Below are 7,834 nucleotides of genomic sequence, written 5' to 3'. Positions count from 1 at the left end.
GACAGTACATAGAACGAAACTCTTTCAAAGTCACACAGGTCCGCTGACAGTGTACAGAATGAAAATGACAAGTCGAGTCTATGGCTACAATGCGTTTACAACGTACTCACACATCCCTACCAGAAGACATTACCAGGGAGCAACAAGAACTCATACGCCAGAAATCTTAATAATATCCACACTGTGGGACAATCTAAAGGAAGACAGAATGTGTGCTATTAAATCTCCAACATTTCAAGTCACGCACCATGGTATTAAAGTCACTGATGTTTGTATTACAAGTCAGTTCTACTACAACAGGTGATCTTTTGCCCTGGAAAAGAAGAAAACATTTTCGTTGCCAGATACTACTTTCAACATGCTACACATTGGCGTGTGGCAGTTATGGTATAATTGATAAGGTGTTAATAGGGGATGTGACTATAAAAGGCACAGAGTTTCATATTCATCACGTTGAGATTGGGCCTAACTTACTTGTGTTTCACTCATTACTCCCTAGTCTTATATCCATATTTTTCGTCAGACGACGAATACTTACAACTTCCGAATATATTTTCAAAATATTTGGTTTCTTGTTAATTTCAACCAGTATCATTTTCGGGCTCAAAGTGGAGACTATCCGTGCACGCATTAGCTGACAACCTTTCATTGTTCAATATGGCACAGCAGGACGAATGAACGAAGGACCTAGACTGCAATTTGAAGGCATTTTTAGTGTACTCGACCATTTTGGTGTCACCAGGCCTAAATATACAAGCTAGAGGGAAAGATACTGAGTAGTTTCTTTGCCAGAAGAACACCCTGTGGAAACTACGGGGCCACGTATTTCTTTATACTGCCCTTGGCTGTTTTATAAAACAATGTACTGCTTGGGCAGAAAAACTCTTTCACTAGGAATAGATTTTGGACACGTGGTGTCTTGCCCACTCGTCTTGTATAGGGTGCCTAAGGGATGCTGCGTTCAGGCAAATAACATTAGTCATTTTATTTCAATAAAGCAGATTGACAATACTTAACTTTGAACTAACTATGGTGTCAAAGCGATGGGCGACATGCAACATAAATCCGAGTCCTTTGCTATATAATGTTCGTGCAAGATTGGCACACAGTTTGTGGATCATTAATAACTGTTATCATAGCACTCTCTGCTAGGCCGTGATAATACACTGTGAATACTCCACTAAAGTCCCACTACTGGGCCGATATTGAGCGGCCAAGGGTGGCAGGAGCGACGCTTATATTCCCCTCTTGTAGAGGGCGCTCCTGTCGTGGTGCGATCCTTATCAGCGCACCATTGGCCGACGTCGTTTCACCGCCTTTTCTTCTCTTGCGTTCTTCGTCTTCGTTCCGGCGCTTGTGGTTTCGCCAGAACAGGACAAGTTGTTAAATGTAGAGGACTACGTTGTACAAAGGAATATAAACTCAGCAAAAGCCCATCGTGATTAATAAGCCCCTACCTGCATGCCAGTAGCAGAGAATGGACCTGACTGTTGCTGAAGGGGTCGCGGCATGTCAAAATGTCGTGCTCTGTCGTCGCAGCTAATGTCTCCATCTGCTGAAGAGGTGAGAGATGAAGACAGCCAGAGCTTGTTACAGTTGCCGACTTCACTGTTAACTAGTGAGAAAAAGGTTCCATGCTCGTTTTCCTTACGTATGTTGCTTTCCATTACATTTCTTGCGTTTCTTTCCTGGCGAAACTTTTCATCTGAATCTGCGTGGCAGCAACTCAGGGAGAGAAAAAGTTGACAGACGAATAATAACAATCTTTAACCATGGTGGTGTGAACACTCTTTCCGATAATCTTTGAGGCGGTAATTTTCAACCCACAAGCCTCTGCTAGGGCTTCCGATTGGGTGCCATACACTCTCTGATCAAAAGTATCTGGATACCTATTAGTTGACATTAACATAGGATTTGTCGTCCCTTATCCTTTATGATGGTTTGAACTTTGCTGGGGCACTTAACTGAAGAGTCTGAATGTATGTTGAGGAATGGCAACCCATTCCCCCATAAGAGCCGAAACCAAAGAAGGTAGTGATGTTGGACGCTGGGACGTGTAGCGAAGTAAACCGTTTAACCAAATGCAAAGGTGTTCCACTGGGAGCATGTTGGGATTCTGGGCATGCCAGTCCATTCCAGAAATGCTATTGTCCAATAACCATTCCTCACGGATACTGTTTTATGGCAGAGTACATTGTTATGTTCATACAGTCATCGTCTCCAAACCGCAAACAGTGCACAACGCTGTAAAATGTGTTCATATGCTTCCGCATTAAGTGTTTTTTTTTAAGCGTAATAGGGAGACCACACTCTGATCGCGAAAATACCTCCATACCGTAACACCACGTCCGTATTTCACAGTTGCCACCACACACTAGAGCAGATGACATTCTCCAGGTACTCGTCAAACCCAAATCCTTCCAAGGGATCAGTACATGATACAGCGTAATACATCACTCCGAATCACTCGTTTCCAGCCATCCATTGTCCAGCAGCATTGCTCTTTATACTACCTGAAGCTTAGCTTAATATTGACTACAGAAATGTGTGGATCATGAGGAACTGTTCCACCATTGTATCCCACTCTTTTCATCTCCCTATGCACAGTCTTTGTGCTAGCTGGACTGCAGGTGGCACTTGAGCTCTCATGAGTGACTCATTCCACTGATTTCACACGATTTAATTTAATTTTTTTTTTCAGTTATCCTCCTCAATGTTCGACGGATCCTGTCCGTCGGTACAATACGTCTGCCTGGTTGTGTTTTAGTTGTGGTTGTTCCTTCGCGTTTCTACTTCACAATCACGAAGCGAAATGTAGTGTAAGGAGGGCTATGCGAGAGGCGTTCAACGAACTCGATAGTAAAGTTCTATCTGCTGACTTGGCAGAAAATATGGTCTTATGTCAAAACTGTAGGTGGATCAAAACAAAATGTCCAGACACTCTGTGACCAAAATGGTACTGAAACAGAGCATGACAGACTAAAGGCCGCAATACTAAATGTCTTTTTCCAAACCTGTTTCACAGAAGAAGACTGCACTGTAGTTCCTTCTCTAGATTGTCGCACAGATGACAAAATGGTAGATATCGAAATAGACGACAGAGAAACAATTAAAATCGCTCAAAAGAGGAAAGGCCGCTAGACCTGATGGGATACCAGTTCGATTTTACACAGAGTATGCGTAGGAACTTGCCCCCCTTCTTGCAGCGGTGTACCGTAGGTCTCTAGAACAGCGTAGCGTTGCAAAAGATTCGGAAAGGGCACAGGTCATCCCCGTTTTGAAGAAGGGACGTCGAACAGATGTGCAGAACTATAGACCTATATCTCTATCGTCGATCAGTTGTAGAATTTTGGAACACGTATTATGTTCGAGTATAATGACTTTTCTGGAGACTAGAAATCTACTCTGTAGGAATCAGCATGGGTTTCGAAAAAGACGATCGTGTGAAACCCAGCTCGCACTATTCGTCCACGAGACTCAGAGGGCCATAGACACGAGTTCCCAGGTAGATGCCGTGTTTCTTGACTTCCGAAAGGCGTTTGATACAGTTCCCCACAGTCGTTTAATGAACAAAGTAAGAGCATATTGACTATCAACCAATTGTGTGATTGGATTGAAGAGTTCCTAGATAACAGAATGCAACATGTCATTCTCAATCGAGAGAGATCTTCCGAAGTAAGAGTGATTTCAGGTGTGCCACAGGGAAGTGTCTTAGGAACGTTGCTATTCACTATATATATATATATATATATATATATATATATATATATATATATATAAATGACCTTGTGGATAGGATCGGAAGTTCACTGAGGCTTTTTGCGGATGATGCTGTAGTATATCGATAGGTTGTAACAATGGAAAATTGTACTGAAATGCAGGAATATCTGCAACGAATTGATGCATGGTGCAGGGAATGGCAATTGAATCTCAATGTAGACAAGTGTAATGTGCTGCGAATACATAGAAAGAAAGTACTTTATCATTTAGCTACAATATAGCAGGTCAGCAATTGGAAGCAGTTAATTCCATAAATTATCTGGGAGTAGGCACCAGGAGTGATTTAAAATGGAATGATCATATACAATTAATCGTCGGTAAAGCAGATGCTAGACTGAGATTCATTGGAAGAATCCTAAGGAAATGCAATCCGAAAACAAAGGAAGTAGGTTAAAGTACACTTGTTCGCCCACTGCTTGAATACTGCTCACCAGTATGGGATCCGTACCAGACAGGGTTGATAGGAGAGACAGAGAAGATCCAACGGAGAGCAGCGCGCTTCGTTACTGGATCATTTAGTAATCGCGAATGCGTTACGGAGATGATAGATAAACTCTAGTGGAAGACTCTGCAAGAGAGATGCTTAGCAGCTCGGTATGGGTTTTTGTTGAAGTTTCGAGAACATACCTTCACCGAGGAGTCAAGCAGTATATTGCTCCCTCCTACGTATATCTCGCGAAGAGACCATGAGGATGAAATCAGAGAGATTAGAGCCCACACAGAGGCATACCGACAATCTTTCTTTCCACGAACAATACGAGACTGGAATAGAAGGGAGAACCGATAGAAGTACTCAAGGTACCGTCCGCCACACACCGTCAGGTGGCTTGCGGAGTATGGATGTAGATGTAGATGTAGTCTACCCGAGCAGCTTGTGATGGGTTGAAATGTCCCTCATGAAATTGATATTCAGATGACATCCAACGATGAGTCCACGTTCGAAGTACTGAGCTCTCCCGGATTAAAGAATTAAGAGGCGTGACCGTCAGTGCCTGATAAGAAAAGAAGAGCAAACTAGGAGAGCCGTCGATATGTAAAAGAAGTAACAACGTACCTTGTACAGCTTTTCAGCGACGCCGCATGAGCCTCACAAGTATCCACGGCTGACCAGAGATCAGTAAATGGAAGAATACATTGCCGCTGTGCATTGCATGACATCCCCATGGGTTAAGTCTTGGTAAATGCTTTCTCTGATTCACTGACTCTGCACGATACAGCATCAATACGCTCTTGGCGCCATCAAAAAAGAAAAAAAAAGTGGTTCAAATGGCTCTGAGCACTATGGGACTTAACATCTGAGGTCATCAGTCCCCTAGAACTCAGAACTACTTAAACCTAACTAACCTAAGGACATCACACACATCCACGCCCGAGGCAGGATTCGAACCTGCGACCGGAGCGGCTTATATCCATATTAGGTCGATGGTCGTCAAAGAACAATTTGCAGTTATTTACTAAAATGTACAAGGTGAATGTGGGTGATAGTAAAGACATTGTCCTCACATCAGGAGTTCAAAGTAGTGGTAATATCTGAAAATCCACACATTATGACATGAAAGTGTTCGTTGATGTCAATCTGTTGAAGGATTACAGAACATGTTTTAAGCTAAAAAATTATGTCATTTTCGGAGAACAAAAATCTCCTCTATACAAATCAACTCAACTCGCTCTGTTCCTCCAATAAATCCATAGCGTTGTCGACAACGTTGCCATTAATATGACAACGTTCAAAAAAACGTTGCCATCAATATCCTCTTCCTACATGCTGTAGCAATATAACAAATATGAAGATGAACGTAATTAACACAGATGCTGCCTGCTAAAAAGCTATAATAGGTTCTAAGAGGACTCCTCGTCCCTCGGGCAAAGTACCGTTATGCATCGAATATAATGAGCTAAGTGATTATAGATGAGCCAATAGCCTTGCCGCAGTGGTAACACCGGTTCTCGTCAGATCACCGAAGTTAAGCGCTGTCGGGCTGGGCTAGCACCTGGATGGGTGACCATCCGGTCTGCCGAACGCTGTTGGCAAGTGCGGTGCTCTCAGCCCTTGTGAGGCAAACTGAGGATCTACTTGATTGAGAAGTAGCGACTTCAGTGTTGGAAACTGACATACGGCCGGAAGAGCGGTGCGCTGACCACATGCCCCTCCAAATGCGCATCCGGTGACGCCTGTGGTCTGAGGGTGACACGGCGGCTGGTCGGTACCGTTGGGGGCTTCGTGGCCTGTCCGGGAAGAGTTTAGTTTAATTTAAGTGATTATAGATGATTCATTCCAGAAGTTAAAAACAACACAAATTACCTAGAATGGATTGATAAGAGTTGGGATAGTGAATGGATTTGATTTCAGATGTTAAGTAATCCGCTTACCGGCGCCCGATCTTTCTTAGTGCACTGCTCTGCAAACTTAAGGACGAGATCTATAAAATAACATAACATGCTAACAACTCGGCAGAAACAAATGAAAGTGTGGGCGCATGTTGCCAGAGATCTCCCAGCCGCGCACAGAAAGCTGCACGTCACATGGTGAGAGATCAGCTTGAGTGTAGCGCCAGATGCGGCTGGCCCCGCGACGCCAGGCAGCTGAAGGAATGGGATCCATGTCTCAGTTAGTAAGTAGTTATGCTGCGCTATAGCAGCATCACCTGACGAGGGATGACTGCTAGTCAGGCACACGCACGGCGCTCGTAGTATCAGCAAGCGTGTTGTCTGTGTGCTGGCGGGCGAAAGCGCACGGTCTGAGTTTGACCAAGGGCAGATTGTGATGGCCCGGCGGCCAGGCACGAGCATTTCGGAAACTGCACGACTTGCCGGGTGTCTTCAACAAGTGGCGAAACCAAGGTGAAACCACATCCACACGTTCTGGGCTTGGGCGGCCACCTCTCATTCCAGATGTCAGACGTAGTAGGCTGGGCAGACTGGTAAAACAGGACAGGCTGCGAACTGTGGCGGAACTAACATCGGACTTCAATGCTGGGCAGAGTACAAGTGTGTCTCGACACACAGTGCACCAAACACTCCTAATGATGGGCCCCGACAGCCGACGTCCCATGTATGTGCCAATGTTAACACCATGACATAGGCAACTACGACTGAAATGGGTACGTGACCATAGGTAACGGCCATTGGTGCAGTGACACAGCGTTACATGGCCAGATGAATCCCGATACCTTCCTCATCATGCCAATGGGAGTGCGCGAATCCTTCGTCGTCCAGGAGAACAGTTCTATTCACACGTGTACTGCGGGACGGATACAATCTGGCGGCGGCTCCATTGTGCGCTGGGGAAAACTGACGTGGACATCCATAGGTCCAGTGGAGTTCGTGCTAGGCACCATGACGGCCAAGTAGTATCGTGCACTGGTAGCAGACCACATACACCCCCTCATGCCAATCATGTTTCCGGACGGCAGTGGCATTTTTTCAACAAGAGACTGCGCCATTTTACAAGGCCACGAGTGCGGTGGAGTGGTTTGAGGAACACTATGGCGAGCTCCAATTGATGTGCTGGGCCACCACCTCGTCAGAGCTGAAGCCGATCGAACACATCTGGGATGTGATTGAACATGGCGTCAGAGATCATCGCCCCCCTCCCCGGAGTTTCCGGGAATTAGATGACTTGCGTGTGCAGATGTGGTGCCAACTCCCTCCAGCGACTTACCAAGTCATCACTGCTTCCATGCCACTATGCGTCGCCGCTGTTATCTGCGCCATAGGTGGTGGTCATAATGTTCTGGCAGATCAGTGTATTTGTGTATCTGTGATGTACTCCAGAAAAATACAGGTGGTATAATTACAGAAACGCTGTCCGATAAAAAAATGAGTCCCCAAAACTAAAACTGTGTAATTGTATTTTTAATTAATAAAAAATTAGAAAACCCAAATTGTAAACTAATTGGGCTGTCCTGTGAAACTACGTATTGTGCAGGAGTGAGCAGTTCTGCAATGTGACACATAACAATATGTGACTTGCAGTTCCAACACACAGAGCTAACGGAATGAACAAGCTATACAAAATTTTGAAATAATAAGGAACAAAAATGCCCTGTAAATT

At 44.7% G+C, this 7,834-nt stretch overlaps 1 pseudogene; it reads left to right on the top strand.

Moving 5' to 3' along the window:
* Nucleotides 1-5,693: 5,693 nt before the first annotated feature.
* Nucleotides 5,694-5,811, top strand: LOC126177585 (5S ribosomal RNA; annotated as a pseudogene).
* Nucleotides 5,812-7,834: the final 2,023 nt, after the last annotated feature.

Source organism: Schistocerca cancellata, chromosome 3 (assembly GCF_023864275.1).
Source record: "Schistocerca cancellata isolate TAMUIC-IGC-003103 chromosome 3, iqSchCanc2.1, whole genome shotgun sequence".
Classification (NCBI taxonomy): Eukaryota; Metazoa; Arthropoda; class Insecta; order Orthoptera; family Acrididae; genus Schistocerca; species Schistocerca cancellata.
This window is presented reverse-complemented; position numbering and strand designations above follow the sequence as displayed.